This window comes from Kogia breviceps, chromosome 8, assembly GCF_026419965.1.
Source record: "Kogia breviceps isolate mKogBre1 chromosome 8, mKogBre1 haplotype 1, whole genome shotgun sequence".
NCBI classification, from domain to species: domain Eukaryota; kingdom Metazoa; phylum Chordata; class Mammalia; order Artiodactyla; family Physeteridae; genus Kogia; species Kogia breviceps.
In genome coordinates, this window is record NC_081317.1 from 72,450,116 (window position 1) to 72,469,243 (window position 19,128).

General features: G+C 42.0%; 1 protein-coding gene across 4 annotated transcripts in view; it reads left to right on the top strand.

The window, feature by feature from the left end:
• PIP5K1B (phosphatidylinositol-4-phosphate 5-kinase type 1 beta) overlaps nucleotides 1-19,128 on the top strand; it is a 340,838-nt gene that overhangs the window by 114,061 nt on the left and 207,649 nt on the right. The gene's annotated exons all lie outside the window — the stretch shown is intronic.

A 19,128-nucleotide genomic window follows, 5' to 3' on the forward strand; every position in this document is an offset into this window, starting at 1 on the left:
TTCCAGCTTCTTGAGGCTGCCTGCATTGTCTATATCATGATTTCTTTCCAACTTCAAAGCCAGCAAAGGCCAGCTGAGTCTTTATCAGGCTCTATCTGACACTTTAAAGGATGCTTGTGATTACATTGAGCCCTCCTGGATAATCCAGAATAATCCCTTTATTTTAAAGTCATCTGATTAGCAACCTTAATTTCTTCTCCACCCTTACTCCTCATTGTCACATAATGTAGCGTATTCACAGATTCCAAGGATTTGAACACGGACATCTTTGGGGGGCCATTTTTCTGCCCACCACAGTTACCGTGATATAGAACATTGACAGAAGGTCGTTACTTGAAAACCCTTTTTATTCCTAAGAAGAAGGCCCTTATGTGTGTGCAGTGTTCTTTGTTCACTATGTGAATCTTTTAATTGACTTGCTACTTGCCACCATAATTTTAAACATTTTCTACCTTTAAAGAAGATTTTTAGCCTGGAATTTCATCTCACCTCTTTCTAAGCCTCTCAGATTCCATGTCTTCAGCCCATTTCACAAAAATCTCTTTCTAGACTTCCCAGAGTATCTTGCCTGACCACTCGTTGACTTCGATAAATTCTTGGTTCCTAGCAACCAACCTAATGTTCAGAAGCATTACTGGGTAATATGTGTTCCCAAGCACTGCTGTTTCTGATTTTAAATGGACCATACATTTTAGCTTTTAAAAGACCTTGCCCTCCTCCTCTCTGGGGTGTAGAAGGTTTGTGTATTGAAGCTTTAATATACCTTAACATTTCCTTTTGCTTTTTACTCTGTCATGGATAGCTAGCAAGAAGTTTTGTCATAAAGTCACACGAGCCATGTGATCTGCCCACAGATTTAGGTCATGGAACTAACATGATGTATTTCCTGTTCCATTTTCATGTGGAATAACATGCCCTTTTTCCTAGTATATCTTTTCTTCTGACTTTTCTACTCAGCCAAACCTAGAAGTATAAACAGAGAGCTTGCCATCCAAAGTGGTGATGTGTTTGGGGAAGAGTAGGTTAAAGATTCACGAGCTCACAAGTGTCATGTTACAGCTTATAAAATTTGTTCATCTGAACAGAGGCAGCAATACATTATTATTTATTTTCAGACACAGGTGGAAAACGAAATCCTATCTCATTTACCGAAGACTCTTTGTAAATTCAATCATACATGGGACCGACACAGAGATGGTCAAACTGCCAGCCTGGCATTACTTCAGAGCAGTTTCAGGCAGTTTTCTCAGTCAGCATCGAGATGCATTGTGATTCTTGATTGTGTTCTGATTTACAGGAGCTCTTTAGTAATGCAAAAGTAATAGAAGGCATGTGACCATGCGATCTTGGAGTTTACTAACTGTGTCTTGCTCAAGAATTAGTAAAATAGGTTTTCACTTAATATTATAGGTATGATTCTATGATGAATGTCCCTAACAGGGTATCTGACTCAGCAATGTTGGGAAGGTTATAAAAACTAAAAATCATATTGTATGATAGCAAATAATTCTGAAAAATAAAGAGAAGATGCAGGAGGGTTAAGAGGACCAAAAAAATCAATGATTTTTTTTTTTTTTTAATGTGTGATGGCATAGGGACCTTTTGATGACCTCTGATTTTAAAAGGAAGGTTAGTTAGCAAGGGAGGAAGAGGAGGACCCTCTCTGTAAGAAAAGCACCAAGACACAGCATAGTGCCTAGAACTTTTAGCCCTCAGTTAATATGGTGTTATTATGCAAAGCAGGAAGAAGGGATCACTTAGAGAAAGTGTTGCTTCACCAACAGGTTAACAACTCAGCTGAACTATTCAACTGACTTCTTCTCCATCAAGCAAAAGGTCATTAAACTGGAGGTGTTAATGGTGGTGTTAGGAGTGGTGATAGTAAGTGTTACATTAGCTACTGCAAATGTGTTTGTCTCTAGGCCCAGCTGAACCATGTCCCAGATGAAAGAACTTGAAGCTAGAATAGGGAAACCACTGAGTGTGAGCTTTGAAAAATCAGGAGAATGGAAGACTTATCAAAAGGCAGGAGATGAGCAAATATCATACCTATTTTCAAAAATGAGGAAAAGGTACATTCTGGAAACCAGATGTGAGACTGTTCCTTGGCATAATTTGAGCATGGGTTAGTAAACATATAGCTATGTACATTTAGAGAAGAAACACATGTCTTTTACAAACCTGCAGAGGTTCATAAAGATAGAGTTTATGTCAAATTAACTGCATTTCCTATTATGAAAGAATCATTAAATTGGTCGCAGATACGGAGAATTCTCAAGTTTAGTGGATCTTGATTTACAGGTACCTGGAACATTCTTGTCTCTACTGACATGATGTGAGTTGACCTTGTGTAGCTTCATAATTTTTACCCATGACCTTCATGAAGACATCAAATTTATACTTTGCAAATGTGCAGATGACAGAAAACTGGGAATGATAACAGATTAGGTGGGTGTCATCAAGGCTTATCATTAACTATTTCATTTCATTAACTATGTATTAACTATTGTCCCTTGCATTTCATTAACTATTGTCCCTTTTACAAATACTTTAAAATTAACTTTCTTGCCCAGCCCTGAAGCCCTGACCATGGGGTGTGCTCCTTTTTAATGAGGAGTTTGATGACCAATTGGATTTTACCTGTGACTGAAGCCAATCCAGGTTAAGAACACTCTGATCTTGGGTGCTAGGCGTGAGAAGGATATCAAAGGAGTTTATAAGGAACTTACGGTTGAGTGGGAGAGCCAAGACATGAAAACAGTTTTAGAACACAGTAGTCTATAACAAAAGTTCCAAAGAGGAGAAATCAATATGAGTTAGAGTCACTGAGCGGGTTTAGGCTTTCTGTGTCAAGATTCATTGGGCAGCTGCCAGCAACACTCAGCATCATGAGTGCTGTGATGTCCACGTGTTTTTAGGGAACACTCAGAGTTCATGGAACACTGTTATGCTCTCTGACTTTCTGTTATTTGCATGTGATTATTTAGGCTGGCTGCTTTTTGTTCTTCCAGTTGACCATTTCTCTAATCCATGATCAGTTCCTGACAAGCCCAGGAAGAGTAGCTAAAATCAGTTGGGAAGGTTAATGTCTTCAGCTAAAGGCTGAGATAAGAATTCTGATTTTAGCTGCTTAGAACAAACATGATGCCAGTGAAAACAGGCATTAAGGGCTGCCTGGCTTCGTTACAGAGCGTAGTATTTCTGTTCTCAGTTCATTTATTGGGTGTCTTCCACAAGAATTGTAAATGCAGAGGCCTTAAGGGGCCAGGCAAGTAACAAGGGAGTAAAACAAGCAGGGGGAAGGTGGTAAACAGGAGAATACACTCCTTTTATAAAGGGGACAGGTGGCCTTAAACGCTAGCTAATAGAGCTTTGCATGAGTCCTCATCCAGGGTTGCCAGATAACTGATTTTTCAAGAAACCAAAAATGTAGATTCTGATGGAAAATCTCCTAATTGTTAAAGATTGGCAACTGATTCAAAACTGTTCAGAAATACACTCTGGAAGAAAGACTGTACATAGTGGAAGATAACAAAGACTCTGGCCCCTTGCCCCCAATGATTCTCCTTTTAGAAACTTTTCATGGTCTAGCAGAATGTTGCGGTTAGTTTTTGGACAGGAGTCCACCATGTCCCCAGGTGCTGGCCTCCTGAATAAAGCAACCTTTCCGTTCTTACCAAAAGAAAAAAAAAAAAAAAAACACTCTGGAAAAAGCAACAAACTGTATCAATCATATCTGGTCCTCACGTGGTGGCCAGTTTGCAATCTCTGCACCCTTTGGGTAGAGAAGTGAGATAGGAGAGTAAGATGCAAAAGATATGCGTGTAAGGCCTGGTCTCTGCTTCCTATATCCATACAATTTATTTAAGAGAAAACAATAGATAGGAGGCCCATGTGAAAAAAATCAAATAACAACCCAGAGTGGTATGAAGTGCCAAGACAAGTGGCATTTCACTTACTCCTCTAGCAAGTCCTCACAAGCCCAAAGTTCCTTACAGTCTTCTGGGGAAAAGTCCTTTTCTTGGACTTCTTTGTTAGCAGAACATTTTGCTGGGATAAAAAGTTCTTACATGCCTCATTGCTTTTTGTCATGGCAGAAAATGCCACTCTTTCGACTGCTGTGCATTGACTAACTGTGTCATTTGTCTCAATGACGGGGAATCCGATGGGTACAAGCACAGAATCGGGGGAACATGATTTGTTGGAGGGACAGTCGAGTCTGACTTAGACAAAGCTACGTGTCGTTGTTTGGGGAAAGCAGAGGCAATTTCAGCAGTATGGGCTGGCTCTAAGTGACAGCTAGCTTTGAGTGCTGCTTGGAGGAGTTTGGATTTCATGTTCTGAGCCAGCACTGTCCATTACAACTCTTGGCTATGATGGAAATGTTCTGTCATCTGTACTAATACAGTAGCTACAAGCTGTGTGTGGCTGTTGGGCACTTGAAATGTGACCCATGTGTCTGAGGAAGGAATTTTTAATTTTAATTTTAGTTAAATAAGCACATGTGGCTACCACCTACCATGTTGGACAGCGCAGCTCTTAGGCAGTGAGGTACCATGACACTGGTTCGGAGGTCAGTGACATGATGAAATGACAGTCTAAACCACAATGAAGGGTGACCTGAAAGTTTCCAGTCAGAGTAACTACTAGAAATTTTCTGCCATTGATGGAACTAGAGAAGTTTGAAGAAGAGATGTTTTTTAACAAGGTGATAAGGAAGGAAGGAAGCAGAAAGCAGGACATCAGTTCACTTTAAGAATGGTTTAGGGCTTCCCTGGTGGCGCAGTGGTTGAGAATCCGCCTGCCGATGCAGGGGACATGGGTTCGTGCCCCGGTCCGGGAAGATCCCACATGCCACAGAGTGGCTGGGCCCGTGAGCCATGGCCGCTGAGCCTGCGCGTCCGGAGCCTGTTCTCCGCAACGGGAGAGGCCACAACAGTGAGAGGCCCGCGTACCGCAAAAAAACAAAAATAAAAAATAAATATAAATTTTAAAAAGAGAATGGTTTAAACTCGAGTTAAAATACCAATGCCAGAGGTCTGAGTCTTTTCTCTTTTGTATGTGAGGAAATTGCCCACCCCACTTCTCTCACCCTTCCAAAACAAACATGTCAGCGTAGTTCAATGGCTTAGCCCAGGTCCCAGGAACATGATGAAACGCTCCAGCCATATGATGTCCTAATTGGTGACTGGTCCATCGGGATCGATCACTGTTTCCCAGTCGGCTGGCCGTGGATGGGCGTGGGAAATTTTTAGTGCTGCCATCTGCTTTCCTCCCCCTCTCACCTCTCCATCCCAAAGGTGTCATTCCAGGCTTGGCATCCTCCCTCCTCTACTCCTTCCATCCTGGGCCTCCTAGTGGGGGCCCCCAACAGGCCACCACTAGGAGATTCTGGTTTTGATGACTGCCACAGGCTACTTTAGGTCTGGAGGGCCCACCTTTGGCACCAACACCCTGACTTCAGCTGTGGTCTGAATCTTGTTAACCCATTTCCGCCAGGACGGGCACGCGTGATGAGAGCACTCAGAGTGACCTAGTAGGAAACTGACCACTCTGGATACAAAGAGGGTCCTTGACCCAAACTCCCCAGGTTTTTTTTTTTTCGTTTTGTTTTTTAAGACCTAGGTTATCATGTAAATCCACTGTCTCAGCCAGTGTTCCTCTCAGTGGAGGCAGGCAGGGACCAGGTGGGAGGCCAATGCCTGCCTCTTACCACATGGCAAGGGAGGAAGTCCCTTATGACTTTTTAAACATGAGTGAAGTCGTGACTCAGCAATACTTTGACCTAAGAGGAAGCATGTATTTAAATACAAGCTCTTTTATAAAACGTCTCTGACAGATACGCAGGCAGCTATCAACATTGACTGCCTCTGGGGAAAAATGGGTGGTGGGAATCTTGAGTCAAGGGAAGCTTTTCTGTATGTACATTTGATGGCTATTTAATTTTGAACCAAATGGATGTTTTGCCTATTCAAAAATTGATTAAATAACATGTTAAGATGGGAAGAAGGGGTGCGGGGAAGGGTTAGCATGTGTCCCAAGCCCTGATTGCTCTCCCTTGCCTTCAGACTCGAGAAAGCCACGACTTGCAGAAATAAGACCCTTGCTTTCCGCCTTGGTGGAGCTACACTCTGTAGCTTAACAGGGGCAGCTTTGTCTTTGCATTATGCGGCCCTTGTCATCAATAGCAACTACATTGGTCTGTAGGAAGAGTGATCCTTTGGCATTCCAAGTGTTATTCCTAATTCACCTTAATCCAAAACACTCTAACCCAGTGGGTTCTCAACCAGTGCCCAGGGAACATTTGGCAATGTCTGGATACATTTTGGTTGTCAAAACTGGGGGCGTGGTGCTATTGGCATCTAGGAAGTAGAGGCCAGCAGTGCTGCATCCTACAATGCCCAGGGCAGAACCCACAACAAAGAATTATCAGAATTTTAGCAGTGACAAGGTTTTTCAGCCAAACTCAACTACCCTTTTAAGTGGAGGGTAGATGTGAGTCCAGCTCTTTTATTTTTATTTATTTATTTATTTACTTTTGGCTGCATTGGGTCTTCGTTGCTGAATGCGGGCTTTTCTCTGGTTGCGGCGAGCGGGGGCTACTCTTTGTTGTGGTGCACGGGCTTCTCATTGTGGTGGCTTCTCTTGCTGCAGAGCATGGGCTCTAGGCACGCGGGCTTCAATAGTTATGGCGCGTGGGCTCAGTAGTTGCGGCACACGGGCTTAGTTGCCCTGCGGCATGTGGGATCTTCCCGGACCAGGGCTCGAACCCGTGTTTCCGGCATTGACAGGAGAATTCTTAACCACTGCGCCACCAGGGAAGCCCCAGCTCTTTTACATACTAGTTGTATCATCATAGGCATTTTCCTTAATTGATCTGAATCTTAATTTTTCTCATTGATGAAATGTAATTAATACCTGCTCACAGCTCTGTGAGGATCAAACAATTTAACAGATGTGAACACATCCTGGGAAAAGTGGAATGCCAAGGAGTGAAGTGACTGTTGTATTAGCAAAAGCAGAATCTCCCAGCCTCTGATTTCCAATCAGATTTTAGTTCTGTTAGAACTGAGCACGATAGCCAGTGTGACTTCCTCCCCCAGCACTGGGCTTACGGGGAGAAGTGCTGTCACTTAGCATCCTGAATCTGGCTCTGGTCTGGCCTGGGCATCAGAGAGTAGACGGAGCTGGAAGAAGACAGTCTTTCCTTCCCAGCAGCAGTGGCTTCGGAAATAAGAGAGAAGGATGTGCTTCTAATGGTGGGCTGCTTTTGTGCTTTGAAAATTAGGCAGCAAGGAGATGAGCTGCACCATTCAGAGAGGGGGAGTTTGTAAATAATCTCGTTCAGTTCGGAAGCATGTATAATCATTTACCATTGCCATCCACCCCTTTGTACAGATCTTCCCTCCAAAGCCCTCAGCTTCCATAGAAGATCACCTGTGCTTGTCTTCTTCCTTGAAAAGTCCTAAAGCAAATGATTTCAAATCTGCCTTGATGACTTTTAAGAAAGAAGTGGCAGGTAATTAAACAAAAACGATCAGCAGCTTCTAAATAGGAAGAGAAGCCAACCCACCCCTGCCCCCAGGGTGGTTCCCTGAGCTGTTCATTTCTCAGTGACCTCTTTTAGCATTCACTTTGGAGGGAGAATCTGTATGTTAAGCCACCCAGGTTTGCCACGCTTCTGCATCCTGGTTAACCATGGAAAGTCCCCCAAACACTGACTCCAGGGGATAATATGCTATACCCTAAACTTGCTGCACAGTTTCCTTTGGGGGCAATAAGAACCACTGCATTGTTGCATCTGGTGTTCATGACAGGCTGGGAAGCTGGGGTTTCCAGTGTTTCTGTAGCGTCTGAGCTGAAGCACCTGCTCGCAGGGCACAAGGGTGCTTTTGTTTTCAAGTTAAAAGGGTTAATATCCGCGGGTGATCTGCACGCCTCCCTGCACAGCTTGGCCAGCGGTTTCTGATCTGGTCAGCAGGCTCCTGTCCCAATGCTCAGGGCTTGACCATTTTTATCACTACCACCCCTCTTCTCTTGCCCGGATACTTAACAAGGATTTTTAAAGGTGGCTCTTAAGATGTTGCATAAGATCATAGATATTTAAAATTTTGGAATTCTTCATTCTGGATTCCAAAAAAGGTGACAGGTAATGTATGTTAGATTCTCAGCTTATATCTACTTAATAGACACTAATAGGACATATGCCATGTGCTTATTCAGGACTTTTGATGTTTTATGAAGTTAGAATCATTGGTTGCTGGAAGCATCTTATTTTTCAGACTCCAGTGGGTTGATTCTAGCCAGAAATCTATTAATTCAGTAAATTAAAGTATAATTATTACCAGTTGGAAGCATTTTTAAAGCTATGCTAGTAATAAGAACTAACATTTATTAAGTGCTTAGCATGTTCTAGCCACCATTCTAAGCACTTAGAATTATTAACTCATTTACTCTTATAAGTACCCTATGAAGTAGTACTATTATTCCCATTTTACAGATGAGAAAACTGAGGTACAGAGAGGTTAAGTTAACCTGCTCTGGGGCACACAACCAGTAAGTGGCAGAATAAAGCTGGGATTTTCACCCTGATTGTCTCTCTCTAGGGTCTGTCAGACCCTAACCACTACACTCTCCTCTGAACACTGTGGTGCCTATGATGTTAAAATGGAAAATTCTCAATTATCCAGTAGAATAATGGGGGCCAGTGGCACAGATAAACCCAGCCATCTTTGGAAAGGGAAAAATGAATGGAAATCAACAATTTTAGAGCATGATTTCCCTAATTTAGTGGTTCAGAAGCCAACTTGTCTCCTCCAAAGTGTCTCACCTCTGAATATAGAATCTGAACTATATCCTCAAGAATACTTTTTTCTAGAAAGTGCATAGCAATTTTGAAATGAAAAACAAATCGATCCCTTGGGCACTGAGCAGAACACTGGAAATAAAATGACGAATAAAGTCATAACTTCAAATATTATTCTTGACCACAGAACTCAAAATTGTCAGGAAGGGATGAGATCTACTTGGAGGGGGTGACATATTCTGAACTGTCAAATTAGGAGAACATGTTTTAAAAGCTAACTATTCGGTAGACTTTCACAGGGGGGTAATAACTCACTAATAATCTACTCAGTAGCTAAAAAGACCTGATAAAGGAAGCACTGGGTCAAAGGGTGACCCGAGTTAGAAGTTATTTTCCCCCTATGGGAATCAAGTTCCCCCAGATGGCACACCTGTCTTTTCCGGTGAGAGTTCAGTTCACTGCGTCTGAGACTTTTGTTATGAAAGGAAGATGAGGTGGCTTGCGCTCTGCATGAAAGCCATCACCCCTGAGACACATAGCACTCGGGATAGAAGAAAAAGAGGTTGGTGTGGTCTCTGGGGACCGTAATATTAAGGTCCTTTGTCCTCCTGGATTTATTTTGCTCAATTCCTGAGACATACATACATGTAGACACCCAGAGATATAAATTGGGTACAATTATAAGGGATTATAAGGAATTGGGTTCAATCATAGGGTCTAACTGTACTTATTTCCCAGTGGAGAGAAGATGGAATGACTGTTACTTTTATGCAAGTGCTTTCTCTTCATCCAAGATGTGCTGCCATCTGCTTTGCATTATGGATCAGGGTGCATTTGGTTATTGAGCACAGAGCTGAAATATAGGCTGTCTGGGTGACATTCTAGTTCACCTGAGCTAATTTTTCATATTGTGGCTTTGTCAATTTTAAGGGTGTGGTCAGTGCCTGGGCTATAAGACATACGTCTGATTGTACATCCGTGCGTTCACTCATTTATTTAGTTGGTGAATATTTGTTTAGCTTGGCACTGAGCTAGACCTTGGAGGTAGGACAGAGGCCAAGACAGACATAATCCCGGCCCTGCTTTCATTGTTGTGGTAGAGACAGACCTGAAAAAGTAAGCGTAAAATAAAATTATTACTACCTTTGAAAGTGTTATGAAGAAAATAAACACAGGCAGGACTGCTGCCTTTTAGACGAGGTATTCAAGGCAGCCTAATGAGGTGACACAGGTCTAGGATCACAAGCTTGAGAAGGGGCTGGCTGACAGAAGAGTGGAATTGAGAGCGTTCTTGGTAGAACAGCATCTGCTGAGCCTTGGAGGCAGGAAGGAACGGGTGGATTCAAGGACCTGAAGGAGAGCCCGGTGTGATGGAGCATCCCAAGCATGGAAGAGAGAGGCAGCCTGAGCTGAGAGCAGTGGCTTTCAACTGGGGCTGGTTTTGTCCCCCAGGGTCATTAGACAATGTTGTCACAACTGTGGGCAGGGGGTGCTCCTGGTGTCTAGCAGCTAGAGCCCAGGGATGCTGCTACACGTCCTACGATGCACAGGACAGTCCCACAAAACAAGTGTCTGGCCCCAAACGTCAGTAGTGCTAATTGGAGAAGCCCTGGGTTAGAGAAATAGGCGGTGGCCTAAGCTAAGGTTGTAGGCTAGGAAGAAGAAGAGGGGAAGGAAACAAGTTCAAGGTATATTTCAGAGTTAGGATGGACTGGGCTGGCTCATGGTTGCATGTGGGGGTGAGGTGACACGAATGACTGATGAGCCCAGCATTCTAACTTGAGCACTTGGGTGGATTTTGTGGCCATTTATCAAGACGGAAAGGAATGGTGTGGGGAAAGATTTGTGAGGGAAAATCAAGGTCTCCAATTTGACACGTCACTTTGTGGGTGTCAGTGAGCCATCGAAGGGGAGAATCCAGTAGGTAGTTGGAAGTGTGGATTTGGGACACTGGGGGGAAGTCCAGGGTTCTGCTTCAGTTTGTCAAGCTGTTGATTCACAGGAATTGGTGAGACAGATGGAAAAGAGAGACCCCCCAGACTAAGGATCACCCACATTTTGATATTACCTCCTAATACCCTCTCCAGAGTGTCAGATTCCTGAAATAAACAAAGCTGGCCAAGTCATTCCCTTATGATCTTCCACTGGCCTTCTGTTAACCTACAGAGAAAACCCATACTCCACAGCACAACATACAAATCATTTGCAGTCCTCGCCCCACTGGGTGTGTCTTAACCCATCTTCTGCCATTACCTTCAACACACACCTGACTCCAGGCACACTGAATGAGTCTATCCCTGTTCCTCTCTGCCCATGCTAATCACTGTAGAATGGCTTCATTCCAGAAACAGCTCTCTCATGGCCCTTGCCCAGGCTCCCAGGTAGTGACTGTTTGTCACTGCTTCCCAGGCCTCCTGCACTTATCTCTGTCATATCATGGATGACTTTGTTTTGTAATAATCGTTTGAAGTTATGTCCTGCCAACTGCTCTGGGAGCAGCTGGAGAGCAGGGGCCTTGCCCGATCATCTTGACATCCGTAAGGGCCCACACAGTGCCTGACACGTAGCGTTGAAGAAATGTATCACATTTTTCTTCTTAATTCTAAGATTGTTTTAGACTTTCCAGAGAGATACGTTCTTGAGCCTGCAGTTCCAGATCTGCAGTTAGAGGTGAGATATTTTGGGGGCAGGGAGGCGGGGAAGAAGTGGGTAGAATTTGGGCTTTGAATGTGCAGATCATGGGAAGAACACTTTGAAAGAACTCAGTTCACTTCTGGCTTTTTCTGTTCAGAGGTGATAGTGATTGTCCGTGTCATGGGTCACCATATGGATGTTTGAAAATTGGCTGTTCACGACATGGCATCCTCAAGTCCCCTTGTCTGTGGAGCTTCATCAATGAATTTTAAAAGGCATTCTTCTCCCATCCCTGTCATATAAAGGTTCTCTTCTTTCCGGATGTGGGCCCCACTAAAGGCTGCCCTAGATGGATGCCAGTAATTGTCAGGGGGATCAGGATTTACTTGGCAGTCTGTTTCTTTAGCACAGCAGCATAGTAAACACCCCCTTTTTTTTTTTTTTTTGTAACTTTATGTTACAAACATAAAGTTTGTAACATAAAGTTACAAAAGTTTGGAAAGAAACAGGATCCACGCTTTTTTCAGGTTTGCTATTTCAGAGGGAGGGAGAGGGAATAATAACTTAGCAGTTTTAAAAGCAGCTACATCCCTCACAAAATCGTGGAGGAGTGCAGACTTTAAAGCTGCACTCAGGACCCCAAAACAGGCAGTGAGGAGAGTGCCGGCCCTTGGGTCTTCCTGCTTGCTTTCCTCACCAGCCACGGATGAGAGGGGGTGTGGGGGGGCAGTCAGGCTGGCTCTGCCGTTTATGAACTCAGCCTCCTTCAAGACAGTGAATGTCTGGGCCCAGGAGTACCACAGCGTGGTTTGAGCATTAGATCTGAGGATGTATGAGAAGGCACTTGGAAGATGGTCGTTGGCTGTACAAATGTTAAATCTCTGCTCTTGTTGCTGGATCCCCACTCACCCACAATGGAACTTAAGCCACTTGAGAGCAAGGACCTGGCAGACCCGGGAGAACTCAACTCTTAGTGAAGCAACAGATATTAGTGACCCCTTCTCCATACTGGGACCCTGCTCAAATTTGGAATTCCAAGTAGCTTGAGACTCTGTCCTCTCTTGATGGCAGTTCCTACTATTCACAGGTTGTTTTCAAAAAGCAGTGGGATTCAGTGGCAAAAGGAAAATCTAACGTTTGTCCATTAAAGAAACCTGAAAAAAAAAAAAAGACTGTATCCAGAAAGGGGAAATGTTTTCTTTGCTTCCCATCATATTAAATAAAACTTTGAGGTCTTCTGTTGTAGCTTTACCATCACCCAGGGTCTGAAATAGTCTGAGGTAACTGTATAGTGTTTCAAGAGCCCTTTCTCCTCATCTGTCTCTGCCTTTAAGTGTTCTGGCTGCTCGTCCTGGGCCAGTGGATTTCTCCTGAGGAAATGAAAAGTCATTCTTTCCAAGGACACAGAGTGCAGTAGAATGGGGTGAGGGTGTGTCATGGAAGACAGCAGGAGGGGAGAAGTGGGGATGGGCAGGGAAGTCCAGCTTTGCGTTACATGCATTTTCGAGAAAATCATGGAAAAACTAAGCAGCACGATCAGTCCTCCCCCAAGATCATTTCCTTATTTTTAACTTAATTATTTGAAACTTGAAAACAAATCTATTCCACCATTCCCTCCCCTCCTCTGTTCTATGGAACATTTATTTTGGATATAACTGTAATATAAATTAGGGGTGTCTCAAAATTGTAAATACAAAAGAGATTTTGAAGCAGTGAAGTTGCATTTGTGAACAAAATCAAAGGATGAAGTCTTCTGAAATTTTGCTTGGTAAGATGAAATCCTGTTTTTCAAGGGAGTTTTACATATAAAAATGTCCTAAGTTTCCATTTTTTTTTTGAAATCTGGAATATGCCTACCTAAGCCACCTTGATGTTTATCACCACACTTCTTATTCATTCATTTAATTTTAAGCAGGCTTTTAAAAGCATATTGAATACTTCCATTGGCATATGTATTGCTATTTGTTTATTTATTTATTTATTTATTTATTTATTTGGATTACGGAGGCTCTGGAATGTTTCAGGCAAGTTTACCAATGAGTGGGAAGAAACTACACAGTATGATAAAGCTCCTGATTGCTCTAGCCAAGGAAAAGGTATCCTGCCAGAAGGCAAGTGGCTGCACAGAGAGGCAGCAAATGAAACATATGCAAGTGGAGCATCCCTTGGAGCTCAGAATCCTTTCCGGGACTCACGCAGTGGTTGGTGCCCAAGGCAGACTCTGGCCAAAGGTGAGGTACTAGGCCATAACCTTTTACCCTCAGGCTTCCAGCCCCATGAAGGAGGAATTTAGCAATCTACTCTTGAATAGCAAACATTACAGCCATCCACACTCTTCCTACTTATTGACCCAGACTCATCCTCAGCAAAATCACCTTGAGTAATTTTGATTTTGATTTCTAATACCCTGGATTAGAAACTCAAATGACCAGAGAGCATTCAGCACCTGATGGCCCAGGCAGGATAGCATCTTTGTTCTCAGCTTTCCAAGGCCTTAGGATACCTATTTCCTCATGTGTTCTTACTCAGTAGATAAATCTGGGCACCTACTGGTGTTAGGCAGCAGGAATACAGCAGCGAATACAAGGGACTTGGCCCTTGACCTCATGAACCAAGTTAAACTGTCTGGACATCTTAGCACTATTACTGAATTACCTTTCAAAAAGTTAACCCGGGGCTTCCCTGGTGGCAGTGGTTGAGAGTCCACCTGCTGATGCAGGGGACATGGGTTCGTGCCCCTGTCCGGGAGGATCCCACATGCCGCAGAGTGGCTGAGCCCGTGAGCCATGGCCACTGAGCCTGTGTGTGCAGAGCCTGTGCTCTGCAACGGGAGAGGCCACAACAGTGAGAGGCCTGCGTACCGCAAAAAAAAAAAAAAAAAAATGTTATCCCACTTTAGACTCCATCTAGCTGATCAGGGGAGCTCATATTTTCCCAGGTCCTCACCAACACTGAACACTATTCTTTTTAAAAATCTTTGCCAACATGATAGGTGAAAAATGCCCTAATTTTCATTTTAATTTGCATTTATTTTTATCACTAGTAAGTTTGACCATTTTTTTCAGATGATTTTTATTCGCTTGTATGTCTTCTTTTGAGGATTATCTGTTTTAAGAGCTACTTATATATGAAAGGCTTGCATTTTTGTTGCCAGTGTTTTTCTGGTTTTGATTAGGCTTTTAATTTGCTTTAACTCAACATTTATAAAGTCAGATTTCTTGATATTTCCCTTAAAGCTTTTGTCTTTACTTTCATTTCTTAATTTTGTGCTAGTAATGCCTTGTTTTAATTATAATATTCATAATGTAAGACCTCCCATGGTATTTTTAATTTTCAAAAATTTCCTGATGTTTTTATATTTATCCCTTTAATTGAACTTTTGACTTCTAAGGTCATTTCCTCTAAAAAGATTTTTATTGTGATATTTGTTAAAATTACACTTATTAATGAATTTAGGGAGAAGTAGCATCTTTATTCTTCCAAGAATGAAATGTCTGTATATTTATTGTTTTTTCTGCTCCTCAGTAAATTTTTATTCAAAGATTTTGTACCTCTTTTTGGTTAAATATACTTCTGAGTAATTTTTGTGGGATTTTTTGGTTACTGTTTTGGGATTTTTTTATTACTGTTGTGAATAGGATTCTTTTTTTTTTTCCTCATTGCATTTTCTAACTAGAAATGTAAAAGATCTTGATTCGTGTGTGCATATTTTATAAACTGCCAACTCGATCTTTTAAAACTATTCCACTAGGTCCACGATTGATTCTTGAATATTACAGGTAATAATCATATCATCTGTGAATTATAAGTTTTATCCTTGTAACCAGCATTTTGTATTTGCTTTTCTTATTTTACTAGCTTGATCTTCCAAAATAGTATCAAAGAATCTTCATGATAAAAGGACAGCCGTGTTTTGTTCATGATTTTAAAGGGCAAATGGCTCCTGCACTGTTTCTCAGAGTGCATTCTTTGACACACACACATTATTAATAGATACGTAAATGCAAATCCCTTGGTCAAATGCATTTGGGAAGTGTCACTCTAGTGCTTCCAATAGTATAATGTCACGTAGCTCAGTAATTGTTTTTCATATTAAGAAAGTTTCTTCCTGACTCTAGTTTTATTAAAAGTTTTTTGGTAAACCTTAATTGGATATTGACTTTTTTATAAAATTGATTTAAACAGACAATGAAAAGGCAGTCACTGGAAACACAGTTCTCTTTTTGAGATACTCTAAGTACTTGAAAATAATAAAACCATGTTTTTCATAAAATATTGTTTAATTTAGATTTGGTATCAGTTCAGATGGACAGGATAATTGTATTATTTCTTTATAGTTTGGGACAATTTTTCAAATTTCTTCCTATAGGCCTGCTGATCTTTCCCCCATACCAGAGTAATCTGTGTGGAAATTATCCTAAGGTTTAATGCCTTCCGCCAGCTATTCTGGGGTAGGCGAGTTGTTGAAATCATTCTCCTCAGAAATTGTGTTTTGGGGGAGAAAAGGAGGGGGAACATATTTTTTCCACCTGAAATTCTTTGTTTATTGATCTCAGTTTTACTTTTGAATGTAATTTTGTATTATATTTGGTCTTCTCTTTCTTCATTTGTAAAATTGAGGATGTGGATTACAACCAAATGCCCTTTAAGTTGCTCAGGTTTTTAATGTTGTTTTGTTTGTTGTTTGGTTTTGATTCTGTGATCATCCCCTGCAGCAACTGCTTTATTAAGTGCATGCAGGATGCTACAGAAAAGTGAAAGTGAAGAAGGTGAAAGGTGGGCAGGCGGGTACATTTTACTTCTCAACTGTTTTAAGAAAGTCTGTGCTAGTTTTCCTTTGGTGCAAAGGCAATAATATCTTGCATACTTTCCCACCCTTTCTTAAATACCCTGTGGATTAGAAACTCAAATGACTCTATGGGTTTAAAAAGATTAATCCTCTATGGGAAAAAGTGGAGATTTCCCCCTTTTTCTATAGTCCAGGGAAAATGAGTACACCAGAAAATGATCAAAAGCCTGTCATGAGACTTACAAGACAATCTTGTAAGAAAATAAAATAAACTGAAGTGTGTATAAGCTTAAAATAAGTGTATATAAAGCATGGCACTGTGACCCTACCCACTTGCTCTTCAAGCCTAGGGGAATCGTGACATAACCAGAGACTAAGATATAGAAGTGGTCTCATGGAAAGGAAAGGAGAAAGACCAGAGTGCTGTGTTCCTATTGGGTCCATCCCTGGTCATCTCTAGTCCACAGAGGTCCTGTAGAGACCATCTCCCATCCAGAAGGCCAGATGTATATTCTTCCATGTCAAACCCATCACCCATCTATTCATTCATTCAACAAATGGTCATTTAGAGCCTGTTTTCTGCCATTCACTGGTACTATAGAGGTATAAACCCATCTCCTTAATTTTAGCCCAGTGCAAATTAGCTGTGAAGAATGCCTTGGAAATCATTTTGTAAGTATTGAGTTTAAAGAAAGAGATAGTCAGCCAACAATCAGTCCCCTTGGTCTGACTTCAGTGTGTTTAAACTTACTTTGTGCTGCCAATTTTTGCCTTAAAAAAAAAAAGATATGCCATTCCAGACAGGTCTCAGTAGAACATTTTGTTTATAAATAGATCCATCCTTTTGGGGCTGGTGGATGAAAAGGTGGGGTGCCTCAGGTAGACAGGACCTAAAAGTATTGAGAGTGTTTTAAAATTAATATATGCATTCGTTTCCCTGCTGCAATAAATTTCCACAATCTTAGTGGCTTAAAACAGCACAAATTTATTATCTTACAGTTCTGTATGGTAGATATCCGGTACCATCTCACTGAGCTCAAATCAAGGTGTCCCAAAGGGCTGCATTCCTTTCTGGAAGCTTTAGAGGAGAATCCATTTCCTTGCCTTTTCCAGCTCCTAGAAGCCACTTATATTTTTTGATTTGTGGCCCCTTCCTCCATATTCAAAGCCAGCAATGGCAGCTGAGCCCTTTTTACATCTCACTCATCCTCTCTTTTGCCTCTTCTTTTTTCACTTTTGAGGATCCATGTTTACTACATTGAGCCCACCTGCGTAATTCACGACAATCTCCCCATCTCAAGTTCAACTGATTAGCATCCTTAATTGCATCTGCAACCTTGGAGGGTAAAATGTTGCCTTCTAAGGTAACATTCTCTTAGGTTTCATAGTTTCTAGGGGTTAGGACATGGACATATTTAGGGGTAGATCTTAATATAACTTAACAGCGTCTTCCTCTGTGTACCTAGAGCACTTTGCCATCCCTTTATCATGTCTGTCTGAGACTCTCAGTAGACCTTGGTGTAGGGGTCCTGAGGTGTAGACTATCTCCTGTCTGTATTTCTTTTTCCTCCTCTCTTTCCCCTCTTGCTTCTATTTAACTCCCTCCCTCCAATCAATAAGAGTAATAAACATATCTCCAGGGCCTAAATCCTTCTGTAATAAATTTACATAGATAAGAGATCATTTTACAAGGTGTGAGCATGAAACTGGGCTTCTGATATTATTCCATGTGATTAAAAAGCAAATATGGCTCATGTGTTCAAAGATTTACTGTTTCATGTTACAGTTAGTAACATGAGCCATATTGCTTTTCAATCTTTGAACACAGTTTTGAAAATCAAATGTTGATCTCACTGCTGGAGATACTACAGATGGTGTCCTTCATTTCCTGTATTATTATGCATCTCCCACAGTACCATTTGCCATGGGATTTCTTCGGTGTTTACAGAAGCAGGTCACGTTTATGAAGCATGTCTGGAAGAAGGAAATGATATATGGAAAATCTCTCCATGGGGTGTAGAGTCAAGTGATCCCTAGGTTGGAATCAAGGGCTATAAATACTCTGGTGACCTCGTATATACCATGGGACTGGTATTTTCCATCTTTCAGCACACAGTTTGGGTTAACTAGAATGGACCTTTTTAGTAGTTCTTTGAAAATGGAACACTGGCTATCCACAGAGATTTAATCTTGGGCAAAAAAAATAGGAACAAGGTCATCACCTCCGATGACAGGATTAGTCCTTTTTCTTGAAAGGAATTGGATATCTTGTGCATTTTTGCAGTTTCTGTTGAATTGAGAATACTCATCATCACTTGAGGTGGAAATAACAGGAATGATTAATTTAGAATGGCGAAGGATTGTGGGGTGGGTGGGAGTGACATTTGTCTGCATTATATTCTTAGAAACTTAAACTGTTAAGAGTTGGAAATGCCTCTGATAAAGCTGTTCATTAACATGTAAGGAAGTAAAAGCCCAAATACTTATCTCTAGCCAAGAATGTGCTGAGTCAAGAAGCAGAGCTGGAGCTTAAGTTGCAAGTTTCTGGGTCCTCAGCCTTTCTCAGCACGCTGCCCTTGTTGCCAGCGCCTTCGGTGGCCCGCACTGGGGTGAGCGCACCAAGCCATCTGCCCCAGAGACACCCTTCGTGTCGATTTCCACGTGGGCATTTCTCCTGAGCAGATGGCCAGAATACTTCCTGTGCCATTTACCCTGGAGAACTGGAGAGTCATCTGCTCTGGGCCACAGTAGCCTGTTTGTGTGCACGTGTACAAGCAGACACGGAAGGCAGGGATGGTGGGCAGGCTCGTCTGCACACACACACACACTACGCCAGCAGCATTTTGAAGGACCGGGATCATGACAAAGGTGAACAGAGTGCACTTTCCTGTCCTGCTCT